The following is a 14,484-nucleotide window of genomic DNA, read 5'->3' as shown; positions in this document are numbered from 1 at the left end:
AAAACCATAAAAACCCTAGAAGAAAACCTAGGCAATATCATTCAGGACATAGGCATGGGCAAGGACTTCATGACTAAAACACCAAAAGCAATGGCAACAAAAGCCAAGGCATGGGCAAGGACTTCATGACTAAAACACCAAAAGCAATGGCAACAAAAGCCAAAATTGACAAATGGGATCTAATTCAACTAAAGAGCTTCTGCACAGCAAAAGAAACTACCATCAGAGTGAAGAGGCAACCTACAGAATGGGAGAACATTTTTGCAATCTATTCATCTGACAAAGAGCTAATATCCAGAACCTACAAAGAACTCAAACAAATTTACAAGAAAATAAACAAGCAACCCCATCAAAAAGTGGAGGAAAGATATGAACAGACATTTCTCAAAAGAAGACATTTATGCAGCCAATAGACACTGAAAAAATGCTCATCATAACTGGCCATCAGAGAAACGCAAATCAAAAGCACAATGAGATACCATCTCACGCCAGTTAGAATGGCGATCATCAAAAAGTCAGGAAACAAGAAGTGCTGGAGAGGATGTGGAGAAATAGGAACACTTTTCCACTGTTGGTGGCACTGTAAACTAGTTCAACCATTGTGGAAGACAGTGTGGCAATTCCTCAAGGATATAGAAGTAGAAATACAATTTGACCCAACCATCCCATTACTGGGTATATACCCAAAGGATTATAAATTATGCTGCTATAAAGACACATGCACACGTATGTTTATTGTGGCACTATTCACAATAACAAAGACTTGGAACCAACCCAAATATCCATCAATGATAGACTGGATTAAGAAAATGTGGCACATATACACCATGGAATACTATGCAGCCATAAAAAAGAATGAGTTCACGTCCTCTGTAAGGACATGGATGCAGCTGGAAACCATCATTCTCAGCAAACTATCGCAAGAACAGAAAACCAAACACCACATGTTCTCACTCTTAGGTGAGAATTGAACAATGAGAACACTCGGACTCTGGAAGGGGAACATCACACAACCAGGGCCTGTTGAGGGGTGGAGGGAGGGGGGAGGGATAGCATTAGGAGGTATACCCAATGTAAATGACGAGTCAATGGGTGCAGCACACCAACATGCCACATGTATACATATGTAACAAATCTGCATATTGTGCACATGTACCTTAGAACTTAACATAAAAAAAAGACAATAGATTATATAGAAGGAAAGCTGCTGAAGCTTAGTACTAGCAAGGAGGGAGGAAAGTGGAGCCAACAAAATACCCCTTTTTCCTGGGCTGATGAAAAGATTTTGATTCAGCCATGACAATTAGCTTGAAAAAGATCTATATTCTAATTTTTAAACTCCTGTGAATACAGGATTTTTAATTTTATGATCTTTAATAGTGTTGTTATTATGTAAATTACAATACATGTAATATAATTTTTATTTGTGGTTAGTTATATCTTACTATTTTGTAAACTGCATTTCAAAAATAAGAAGCTGAATGCTCACTCACTCTGAACTATGCCTTCATCAGAATTCTTAAAAGGATTGTTTCAGAGTCAATGTAGGAAAAAACAAAATCACAGTGAGGCAGTTGGAAAGACTCCATAAAAGGACATCATATCGTGTGCTTTAACCCCAATTAATACTCTTCACTCTCTTCTACCATGTGTAATTATGAAACTATTTCCTGACTTCCCCTGACTCTACAACGGTTTCAGTCCATGGACTTCAATGAATCTCTCCTTAACTCTAAAAAGTCAATGTCTGAGGTTTGTCTTAGTGTATTTTCAAAAGTGAAGATTGTGGTCAATTGAGAATGTATTTTCTTTATAAATTACTCCTCTAGAGGGAGTAGGAGAAGCTTGAAAACTTGCTTCCATTATTATTCTAACTGCGTAGTATTACAGTATGTTTTAATTTTCCTGGTGAGTGATTTTAGAATCATATTTTTTTGAATCAGCAAACAAAAAACGCTTACACCAACAAACAACAGTCTTCATTGTTCAGTGGAGCTTCCAATCTCAGTAAATGTTATATCTAACTAGAGCTCTATTGAACAAACCCAGGGAATTTATCTCTGAAAAATTTGGGATAAACAAACATCTCTTTTTGCATTTCTAATGACATAAGGATAAAATCCAAAGGAGACATTTTTAGTAGCAATATCAAAAAGTAGGTGAAAACTTCTGGATGCCTTCTTATCTTTTGTTGTTGTTGTTGTTGAGACAGAGTCTTGCTCTGTCGCCCAGGTTGGAGTGCAGCGGCGCGATCTCGGCTCACTGCAAACTCCGATTCCCAGGTTCCCATTCTCCTGCCTCAGCCTCCCGAGTAGCTGGGACTACAGGCACTTGCCACCACGCCCGGCTAAATTTTTGTATTTTTTTTAAGTATAGACGGGGTTTCACTGTGTCGGCCAGGATGGTCTTGATCTCCTGACCTCATGATCTTCCCGCCTCTGCCTCCCAAAGTGCTGGGATTATAGGCATGAGTCACCGTGCCCGGCCATGCCTTCTTATCCTTAAGTTTCCTAAAGCTACAGCAGAACTATACCACAGAATCTTTAGGGTGTTTATTGTATGCTGCAAATAGGCCTGACATCTGGAAAAATTCAGTGCCACAGAAGTCCTTTCACCCATTTCACATCAAAATTTATATTCCATAGTTAATGATGATGATTATTTTGTTCTTACTGAGAATCCTAGGAGTCAAATAACACTCCATAAGTCTACACAGGGTTGATTTTATTTTCTCAGTACTTGTTTTATGCTGAAAAATAAAACAAACCCATGTGTTAATGCATCCTTGGGCAACATATTTGCACTTTTTCATTTTAACAGGAATCTCATCAAAATAAGTCCTAATTGAATGGCATCTTAATGGTTAACTTTTTAGAGGCAGTATCTTATTTATACTTGCATGTAAAACACTAACTTAAATTCAGCTGTAAATGATCTTGATACTTACTGAATTTCCTTCCCCCAAAGGAAGGAATCTCTAGTCATAGAATGATCCAACTGATTCCACTAAAGTTGAGTCTCTCATTTGGTATTTGAACTTCCCAGCACATCCAAACCAACAGTAGAAAGGAAACAGAATCTGTTAAGGACCAATAAGCTTTCTCTATGGAAGTGCCTAATGACCTCACAAAAGGAACCACTTGGGCACCATTTAAATCCCACAGGCATTTTTGTCTGGGAAGAAGTCTGAGAGCAGAAGCCTCAGAAATGGAGCCTAAAGTATCCAAAAAACGATGGTTGCTGCTTCAAAGCCAAGGAATATTGGAGTTAAATACTCCAAAGTATCAAAGGAGGAGGAAAAAAAAATTCAAGCTTTGGCTCCCTCTACTTATCTCTCTTCCATACTTAACTTATTTTTTCTCTTTTCTGTAGAAATGACTTTTGCTATGTGAGTAAGGAAAGAGTGGGTAAATTTAAAAGACAGTCAGTACTCTGTGTACTATCATAACTGGTGGCCTTCAGGACTTGTTTCTCATGGCTTCTCATCAGAAGTGGTGGTTTCCCAAGAAGAGTGTATTGTATCAAGAGAGCAACAGCTCTAAGATAAGAAGTAACTCTTTCGTCATAGTCTTTTTTTTTTTTTTTTTTTTGAGAAGGAGTCTCGCTGTGTCGCTCCGGTTGGAGCGCAGTGGGGTGATCTTGGCTCACTGCAAGCTCCGCCTCCCGGGTTCACGCCATTCTCCTGCTTCAGCCTCCCAAGTTGCTGGGACTACAGGTGACTGCCACCACGCCCATCTAATTTTTTGGTATTTTTTGTTTTTAGTAGAGACAGGGTTTAACCGTGTTTAGCCAGGATGGTCTCGATCTCCTGACCTAGTGATCCACCCGCGTTGCCCTCCCAAAGTGCTGAGATTACAGGAGTGAGCCACGGCGCCCGCCCTTTGTTACATATATGGTCTTTTAAGACAAGTAGACCAGGTACTGAATCTAACAGACACCCCTTACACAGCTACATGCTCCACATACATCTGCACTTTGCTCGAAATGTAAAATTATGTCTTTTATTTTATTTCTTTTATAAAATAGTTTGCTTGCAAAAACTGTCATGCACCTTTCCCATCTCCAAACTACCACCATTTGATTTGCTAGACTGGAAGGGTAACCAAGTACCCGCATTTTTCTGAGAGAGTTTAATTATTTTTTCTCTCTCTTTTCTCTTTCCTCCTTTTCCCCACTTCCCACTTAGCTCTTCAGAAATGCGATTATAGCATTTTACTTCTTCAGCAGACACTCCCTACAGGGCAAGTTCATCAATGTGTTTAGAAGTTCCAGAGTGGAACTTTCACCAACATGAAAACAGTTGATTTACAACCCAAATTCCCACTATGAAAATGTCTTCCACCTGCCAAGTTTTCGGTCACCTTGACAACCTATTGCTGCTCATTAAGACACCAGCTCAGCTGCCCAGTAGGTAACGCACCAAGATGGCAAGTGGACTCCCCTGTGGGCTCACTTCCTTCCATGCTTTTTAGAAGTGCCCCTTTTCTGCTCCAAAAGCAAAGCAAAACCCTTAAGGCAGGAAGCCAGTATTTCTTCCCCTAAACTAGCTTTGGAATAAAAATCACTTTCTTTTTACCAGACTTCAGTCTTGTTAATTGGATTCTGCAAGCAGCGAGCAACTGAATCTGCATTTCTGTTACAGAAGTACACAAGGCTTTAGAAAGTTTTTTTTTGTTTTTTTTTTTTTTTTTTTTTTTTTAATAACCAGAAAATCAAGACAACAGGCTTTTCTTGACTTTTAACCCTAAGGATAACATGGTAAAAAAAATTTGGAAACATGTGCAGAGTCCCATCTGTATTTAGATGACGTTATCTGAGGTGCAGAGGAAAAGATTAGAAATGAGACAAGAGACTGAGGATATTGGTAGGATCTAGGAATCTCTATGTCCCATCCCTAATAGTGGGATAATGGTAGCATCTCTAGAAATGTGTGCACATCTGCAAATACTGAACACTTTTGTTCAACTTTTTGTCTGAAACCCTGAGGGTATGAGCCTTGCAGAAGTTCCCATGCATTTAGGGACGGCTGCATTGGGAGCAAAGGGTAGCCTCACCAAGTCCTTCACATTCTTGAAGTGTTATGGGAGAGCAACATAATTTTTCTGTGTCCTTGAAAATGGTGAAAAAGTTTAGTGAATATATTTGTGGATTCTGAAACGATTTCAAAATGAGGGAAAAGCTACTACAATATGGACCACGTGGTCAGGGACTATTTTGGAACACAGACATCCCAGTGGATGTCCAAAAAAAAAAAAAAAAAAAGAGAGAGAGAAAACCTTGCCAATGACCGGATGGGACTGTCAACCTCAAGGGATACCAAAATAAAATCAAGGGACTGCCATGAAAGTTGCCATACCCATAGCTACCCCCTCAGGGAAATCTTAGAACTTAGATAACACCTTAGAGATAAGCGGAAGAAGGGTGCAAGTCATTAATGAATTAACTTTAAAATTTAAAAATTACTAATCTTTAACTTCTAACACTATCATAGATCATTTTCTGTGATTGGTTCTCCTAGCTTACATACAAACACACATTTTTTTTTTCATTGAATTGGTGGGCACATAGAAACTGAGGAAATTTCCAAGTGCCCCTCTTCACTCACTGGTATAAATTAAGAAGTTTGATATTTTGTCATGAAGAGAATATGACTCAAGAAGAATTCACATAAAACAACTCTGTGAGAATAAGTTGTTAGAAATGCTTTGGAAAACAATTGGCAATAGCAAGTAAAGTTGGACATGTGTGGATCCTATAACTTAGTACACAGTCAAGTCTACACCTTCAGAGGAACACTTACAAGAAAGTCATATAAACTTTGTTCTTTATAACCCCAAACTCATAAAAAACAAAATATTGATCATCGAAGATACTTAATTTACTATTTCCCACATAACAGAATATTATTATGGTATATTTTCTTCAGTGAAAATAAAAGGTATACAACTAATATAAATTTTGATAACTTTTCAAATGAAATATAACATATTTATAGAAAAGTGGACAAAACATATACTCCAATGAATGATAAAGTGAACTACTATGTGGTTGCCAAGGTGAAGGAATAAAATCCTTTCAATGCCCCAGCACTCCCTTATCCACCTTTCCAAGCACTGCACCCAAAATACTATTCTTTAACAGCATAGAACAGTTTTGAACTGTTCTATTAAGTTAGACCATTAGCTTAGATTCACTACATGTAAATTTCTAAAAGTGCAATTGCTGGCTCAGAGGTAAATCCACAGCAGTTTTGTCACGTCATGCCAAATTGCCCTCTTTAAGGGTTGTAACCAAATTACATTCCCATCAACAGCGTATGCGAATATGCCTGTTACCACAGTCTTGTGGTACAGAGTGTATTACCTGCTGGTTTTTGAGATTCCAATAGTTAAAAAAAGGATCTCAGTGTAGTTTACTTTGCCGTGAATTAATATGAGTAAACTTCAACATCATCTCATATGTTTGACGCTATTTTTATATCATTTTATATATTTTTAATGAATAGTTTAGATTTTGTTTTGCTTTTTACCCATTTCTTGATTTGTTCTCTAGTCTTCTTACCCTGAATTTTTAAGAGTCTTTTCATCTTAGTTTAGCAGCCCTTTACCCATTTCATATGTTGCAATTTACTCCCAGTCTGTCATTTGCTTTTTTACTTTTCTTATGGTGGTACTTTTGCTATGCAAAAGTCATTATAAATGTAATTATATTTAACAAACTTTTCTTAATATTATGAAATCTAATTAAACAGCCTCTTTTACACTCATATTTTCTTCCCTAATCCTTATATGTTTTATATATGTATTTTTGTATGTGGTGTGAGGTATGAATTTAACTTTTCATTTTCCAAATGGACAAATCTGAGATGCATGCATTTAAAAGTTCACTTTTACTGTAGTGAGTTCAGATGCTAGTTTTACCATATACTCAGTTGCCATATACTGAACTATCTTATTCCATTTAACTGTTCATCTATTCATGTGTTAATACCAAACATTTTTAATTAAAGAGGCTTTATAGTCTTTTTAAATATCTAATAGAATTACTTCCTTCACTCCTTTTCATTTTCAGAATTTCCTACCTATTCCACAGATTTATTTTCCTGTATGGGTTTTCGTATCAACTTATGAAACTGAATTAAAAAGATTTATCTATATATGTATATTTAAGGCAATACATGTTTTTTCTGATTATTGCTTTAAAGATGTCTGAATAGTTTTTGCCAGTGTGGAGAAAGGGAGGGAGGTGACTGTGGCTATAAAACGTCAGAACAAAGGACTCTGGTGATGGAGCCATTCTGTGTCTTGATTGTGGTGATGGACATGCAAATCTACACATATGATAAAACCTATACATGTGACAAAATTGTTTTAGTTATTTTATTTTTCAGAACATGTAACATTTATATATTATTCTCTTACTCATACCACAACTTTTGTTTTAGTTCTTACAATTAAGGCTATTAAATGCATCCATTTTTTTTACTGTAATTTTTCTAATTGTCTATTTGTTGAATGAAGTTTAGGTCCTAGTAGATATCTCAGTAAAAACTCATAGGTAAAATATTCCTTCAGCTCATGCACATTTTTGCAGACTTCATTTTTAGAAGAATTTTAGGTTCCCATCCAAATATAGAGGAAAGTACACAGATTTTCTATATATCCCCTGTCCTCACACATATATAGCTTCCCCCATTGTCAACATTTCCCACCAGAGTGGTAAATTTGTTACAATTGATGAATTTATATTGACATATCATAATTATCCAAAGTCCATAGTTTTCCCTGGGTTCACTATTGGTGCTGGACATTCAGTGAGTTTGAACAAATGTATAATGACATGTATCTGTCATTATAGTTATCATATGGAGTCTTTTAACTGCCCTAAAACACCTCCATGGTACATCTATTCATCCCCCTCTTCCCAAAATTCCTGGAAAGCACTGATTTTTTTTTAGTGTTTCTCCAGGTTTGCCTCTTCCAGGACATCATATAGTTAGAATCACACAGTATGTAGCCTTTTCAGATTGGCTAATTTCATTAGCAATATATGCTTAATGTTCCTCCACATGTTTTCATGACTCATTTCTTTTTAGTTTTGAATAATAACCCATTATGCAGAAGTACCACAGTTTATCCATTCACCTACTGAAGGACATCTGGGTTGCTTCCAAGTTTTGGCAATTATGAATAAAGCTTCCAAGCTTGGCAATTATGAATAAATTATAAATAACCATGTGCAGGTTTTTGTGTGGACATAAGTTTTCAAGTTCATTGAGTAAATACCAAGGAGCATGATTGCTGGATCATATGGTAAGAGTATGTTTAGTTTGGTAAGAAACCACTAAACTGTATTTCAAAGAAGTTGGTACATTTTGCATTCCCAGCAGTAATAAACGAGAACTCGTTGCTTCACATTCTTACCAGCATTTGGTATTACCAGTGTTTCAGATTTTGGCCATTTTAATTGATATGTATTAATATCTCATTGTTATTTTAATTTGCATTTCCCTGTTGAAATACGATGTGGAGTATCTTTTCATATGCTTATTTGCCCTTTTTAGGTCTTTGGTGAGGTGTCTATAGCTCATATATGTTAAAGATTGTTTAATTGTTAGCTTTATAACCTATGTATGTGTTCTGCATGTTCTTTGGTCTATAGATTACATATTATATAATAAAGTTATCTAATATTATATATATTACAAATGTACAAATATTTTATAATAGTTAAGAATAAGGATGTATTAATAAGAAATATTTATCTCATCTTAAATTACTGAAAATTCCTTAAAAAAAAAAAAAAACACTAAAATTGATAGTGGGAGGAAGCAGGCAACACCTAGGCAGATAGGGCCAGGCAGCCAGTGAAACCCTACCTCAAAGCTGAAGACAGTTTAAAGCCTGAAAGCCAAGCTACAAGTTAAATCCACAGACCTGATTGAGAACTTGTCTTCTTGTTTGGCATGCTTTCCTCTGATTGATTCTCACCCTTAACCTATTTTACATATACCTATCCATTCCTAATTGGTTTTCTACACTGTCATGCCCACCTTTGAGTGATGTCTTTGCTTTAACTTCCTTTGCATACTCACGAGTCAATCAGCACATAGTCCCCATCCTGTGCCTGTAAAGACTCCAGATGCAGTCAGTAGAGGAGGAGATGATCTGACTTCAAGAAAGAGACAACCTGACTTCAGGGAAGATGACCTGCCCTTTTTATCCCCTCTCCAGCTACCCTTTCTGCTGAGAACTCGCATGTTCCCTCCAACAAGGGGTTAAGTGTGACTGGCCAAGTAGAGAGGGAGCCCCTGCCATGAGTCTGGCAAAAGGGCCAGGAAAAATCCTCCATCAGAATTATTGATTTTTTTTTTTCAAAAATTGTTGATGTTAAGGATTCTGGTCAAATGAAATAAAACCTCCAGGCGAATCTTCAGTTCAGAAAATAAAGCACATTACATTTTTATACCATAGAGTTGTCTGTGATTTTCATATCTCTTACAATTGTATAATAGGTGTTTAGTAAATATTTGTTTAATCAATAAAGTAGTTAAGTCCTGATGTGCAGCACATTGGGTGAAAACCATGGGCTTAAATGGTGGTTCCAGCCTCTAACCTGCATTAAAAGGTGTTTTAATTAACAAAAGAGAAATGTGAATACTTTTGCTAGAGGAACAGAAATTCATTTTATACAAGTCTATGAAAGCTTTGAAATGCCCTTGCAATAAGCAAAGTAAGGTCTTCGAAATATCCAGGGAGAGGAACTCATCTGACAGAGAAAATTAGAATAATTCTAGCAAAGTATCTCTTCTAGTGACTTATTAAGCATTTTTCTCTTGATTTAAAAGATCAGCCAAATGCTAAAGTGCCTAATGGAACTTGGCCCAGCTTGCTAAAATTGGAAATGATGGCTAGCCACCAGCAAAATAACAATATAGATACAACAGCATTAAAATGAAGGCTGAAATATGGTATCTTCCCTCAAAGAGTTGAGATAAATGGCAAATATTTTCAGAGATATTATTCACATAATTATCTCTGAAGTTAAATGAAAAATTGTTTTATTAACTTATTGTGAAGGTAAAGTAATGGTATAAATAAGCGAAATATGCAAGATCTTGGGTAACCCACCAGGAGATCAACTGTGTAAACAAACAACTAACGGCATGTGTGAACCAAAGAATATATTCTTGTAGTGCTGGTCTTCACAGATATGGGTCCTTAGGAAAAAGTTACAAGTAATTAAGATGAACAACTTTTATGGTTTCATCCCTCCATTTTGGGAATCAAAGAACATAAGTTACAGAACGAGAACTTTTAGTAAGTCTAGGCTGGGTGTGGTGGCCATGTCTACTAATAACTCCTCTACTTACTACAGTGAGTGTCTTTGAGAAAATCTAATTACTTATTTAACTGCAATTTATAATTATCTGTAGAATAGCAGTGCAATTCTGGTCTTCTGAGAGTTGCAATGATCAAATGGAACATACACAGACACACACACACACACACAATCTAGACAATTATAAAGATCAGATAGAATATATCATATAATTCATATTATAAATATTATACAAGTAAACTACAATATAATTTTACATATATAGTTATATCTCTACTACTCTATAATAATACTGTAGAGAAGATAGTATTAGTAATACTATAATAATCATGTGGAAGGGCCATATATTACATATTAAATAGAATATCAAGAATGATTACTCATTAAAATTTCTGATAAGCTGTTATTGAGTCATGTTTGCCTAGTATTGTACTTTGCCTTAGGAGAACATAAAATATTGTGGGCAAATAATATAGTGTAGTTTAGAAATACTCAACTTTGATAGGCACATCTTCAGACAGAGGACTTTAGACAGTTAATGTAAGCGCAAGCATTGTATTCCTTTGACTCCCTTTGCTTCTTTTTTCTTGATAACTTCTGGAAAGTAGAATTATGAAAAGGATCCAACTATTCTTATCAAGTAGAAGCTGGTTATTATTTATTACTTTAATTTGTATACTAATGCTCTTTTATAAAATATACAGAACAAGTCCACATATTAGATTTTATAGTCCACGTACTATAGAGAATTTTTCTGTTCAGAAACATTATCTAGACAGTGTAGCAGAGCTAATTAGCTACCTATACGATTTTGACAACGTGAGGCCCATCAGTCAAACCTTTGAGTTCTATTTATCTCAAACCTAGTGAAGATTTGGTTAAGGAGGGGAATACTGGCTCATGTTTCTACCTTGGCCCATAAAAATTGAAGCACTGTATGAGGTGTACATACTCTTTCACTTTTTGTTCATTTGTGGTAAGAAGATGAAAGTGAGATTCGTCCATTAGGGGCAAACAAGTCACTCTCAACTATGTGGCTGACTGGGTAAGTCGATTCAGGACAAAGTTTATAGACTTGACCACACTACATTTATGTATAAAACAGAAAGTCTCATTTAGGCTTTAAAACTAAGTTTTATACCTTAGAACAGTCTTTATCTAAGCTCTTCATTGGGATTATAGGATGCTTTACTAGCTACTATATACTTAGTAAATTGTTTTCCTTTTACTATTGGGGTATATGCATGTGTTTGTATGTGTGATGTTGTGTGTGTGTCTGTATTTCTTAGCTGAGAAGCTCAAAGAGAAAAACAGGTGTTTGACAGGACATAGATTTCAAAGCTAAAAACCCGTAATCCTATCAAATTTAAATTTTTTATATAAAATTAACACAGTTCCAAAGAATGAGCATTTTTATTCAGGAGCCAATTATCCAAGGTCCTTTTTTTCCAAATACCATGTTTCCATATTTCCACATATAGTTTTTGATGTAATATTCTGTTTAGCTTAAAAGATAAAATTATATGTTTTTTTAATTTTATTTATTTATTTATTTATTTTTGATACGGAGTCTCACTCTGTTGCCCAGGCTGGAGTGTGGTAGCACAATCTCAGCTCACTGCAACATCTGCCTCCCGAGTTCAAGCGAGTCTCCTGCCTCAGTCTCCCGGGTAACTGGGACTACAGGTAGGTGCCACCATGCCCAACTAATTTTTTGTATTTTTAGTAGAAACGGGGTTTCACCGTGTTAGCCAGGATGGTCTCAATCTTCTGACCTCGTGATCCATCCGTCTCAGCTTCCCAAAGTGCTGGGATTACAAGCATGACCCATTGCCCTGGCCAAAGTTTATGTGTTAAAGGACCATGTTTATATATTCAAGTTTATATATTCAAGGACTATGTTTTGACTGTTATATATCTTCATAATTGAGTAAGACATAATCTTTTGAGAGAGTCATCATATCAATGTAATACTGAGGTAATATTTGGCATCTGGTCTTGACTCTGGTGCCCAGTTTAGTTACTTATTCACATTCCTCTTTATTGAAAAAAAAAAAAAGACGTCCATTTTATTTGATTAAAGATATTTGATAAGGCTTTAGGGTTAAACAAGTTAAGCTTAAATTATTTCTTTGCCACACACATATCTGGGTTAGCTACTCAATCTAATAACTTTGGTCTCAATTTTCTTTCTATAAAAGGGAGAGTCTTCACACAACACAATCCCCTTGAAATTTTAATATTAAATATTCTGTAGAATAGAAGCATTTTGTAATATGGTTATTAGAAAATAAACTTACGTGAATGTATTTGTTGACAAAATCGAACCTCAACTGATATGAGACTATTTATAATTTTTACCTGTGCCACTTGGTGTTAATATGTAAACATTTCACTGCAGAATTAGTAATGTATTTTGTTAGGTGGTTGTGCGCCACATCCTGTTCATATATAGCAGGAGGTTACATAGTATACATAGTGTTACATAGTATATGACATAGGCTCTTGCATTACTTTTCTAAGATCCCTCAAATTCTCAATCCCAAGACACATCTGGCCCCAAATTTTAGATATTGTGTATCTACAGTGCATTCCCTATCACTGTTAATATAAGAATTATACATTAACAGAGTTAAATGTTTAGCAAACTGTCAAGATATTCTGAAACAGGCTATCATTGAGGCCATAGGGAGAAAGGGTTCAGAACTCCAGGTTCCTGGTTGCTGGCAGAGCACACCAGAAATCCTGGCTGCTTACCATCCATCTACATGTTCTACTCACATCTACTCCCAGTGTTTTTTTTAATGAATTCTCCACACTGCAGGTAAAATTATCCTTTGAAAGACAAGTTTAATATTCCCTCTCCTGTTTACAATCCTTCAAAGGCTTCCCATTGATATTATAGTAAACATTAAAACCCTTATCACGAGTTATAATGACTATGCAAGGCCATTCTCTCCAGTACTGGGTGCAATCCTTCTTCTCCCTGCTCATGAAATACTGGCCCTTCAGCCTCTCAGAAATACCTTGATGTCTTCAATCACAAACTCTGGCACAAGGCTGTTTCCTCGGGTTTCAAAGGCTGTTACCATTCTCCTCAGCTGAGTTAATCTCTACTCATTGTTCAAAGTCAACACAAATGTCACTATCTAAGGCAAGCCATCCCAAGTCTCTTTTATTGTCAAACTCAGCCAAAGCCCCCATCAATACTCTCATAACATGATAGTTCTATTCTTTATAGCTCTTCTCAAAGTTGCAATTTTACATTTGTTTAAAGAGTTTATTCATTCCTATGTCATCTGGTAGACTGTGATGCCCTTGAAGTTAGATAGTATATTTTCTTATTGTCATTTTTTAAATATGTGCCTTTATTCTCTTTCATACATGTATTGAATAAATGAGATTCTTTGATTCAAAAAATATATTTAGTTCTATTTTTTCTTATTTACTTTTATTTATACTTGACACATAATTGCACACATTTATGGGGTACAGTGTGATGTTTTAATGCATGTATATATTGTATAATGATCAAATCAGAGTAATTACCATACCTATCACTTTAAACATTTATCATTTTTTTTGTGGTGATAACGTTCAAAATCTCTTTTAGCTACTTGAAATATGCACATTGCTATAATCATCCTACTGTGTAAAAGAACATCAAAACTTACTCTTATTGTCTAAATGTAACTTTGTACCCATTAACCAGCCTCTCCCAGTACTCCCTTCCTCCCTACTCTATTCAGCTTCTGATAACCACTATTCTACTCTCTACTTCTATGAAATCAACTTTTTAAGATTCCACATATGAGTATCAATTTGTGCCTGGCTTATTTCACTTAACATAATGTTTTCCAGGTTCATCCATGTTACCACAATGACAGGTTTTCATTCTGTTTTATAGCAGTATAGTATTTCATTGTGTGTTTATTCCACATTTTCTTTAACCATTTATCTGTGGATAGGCACTTAGGTTTATTATATATCTTGGCTACTGTGAACAGTACTGCAATAAACATGGGAGTGCAGATACCTCTCTGAAATACTGATCTCATGTCCTTTGGATATATACCCATTACATGGGTTAGATGGATCAATACCATATTAAGCAATGTGGTAGCCCTACTTCTAATTTTTTGT

Source organism: Colobus angolensis, unplaced genomic scaffold, assembly GCF_000951035.1.
Source record: "Colobus angolensis palliatus isolate OR3802 unplaced genomic scaffold, Cang.pa_1.0 Scaffold670, whole genome shotgun sequence".
In the NCBI taxonomy this organism is placed as follows: Eukaryota; Metazoa; Chordata; class Mammalia; order Primates; family Cercopithecidae; genus Colobus; species Colobus angolensis.
Note: the sequence above shows the minus strand (reverse complement) of the source record.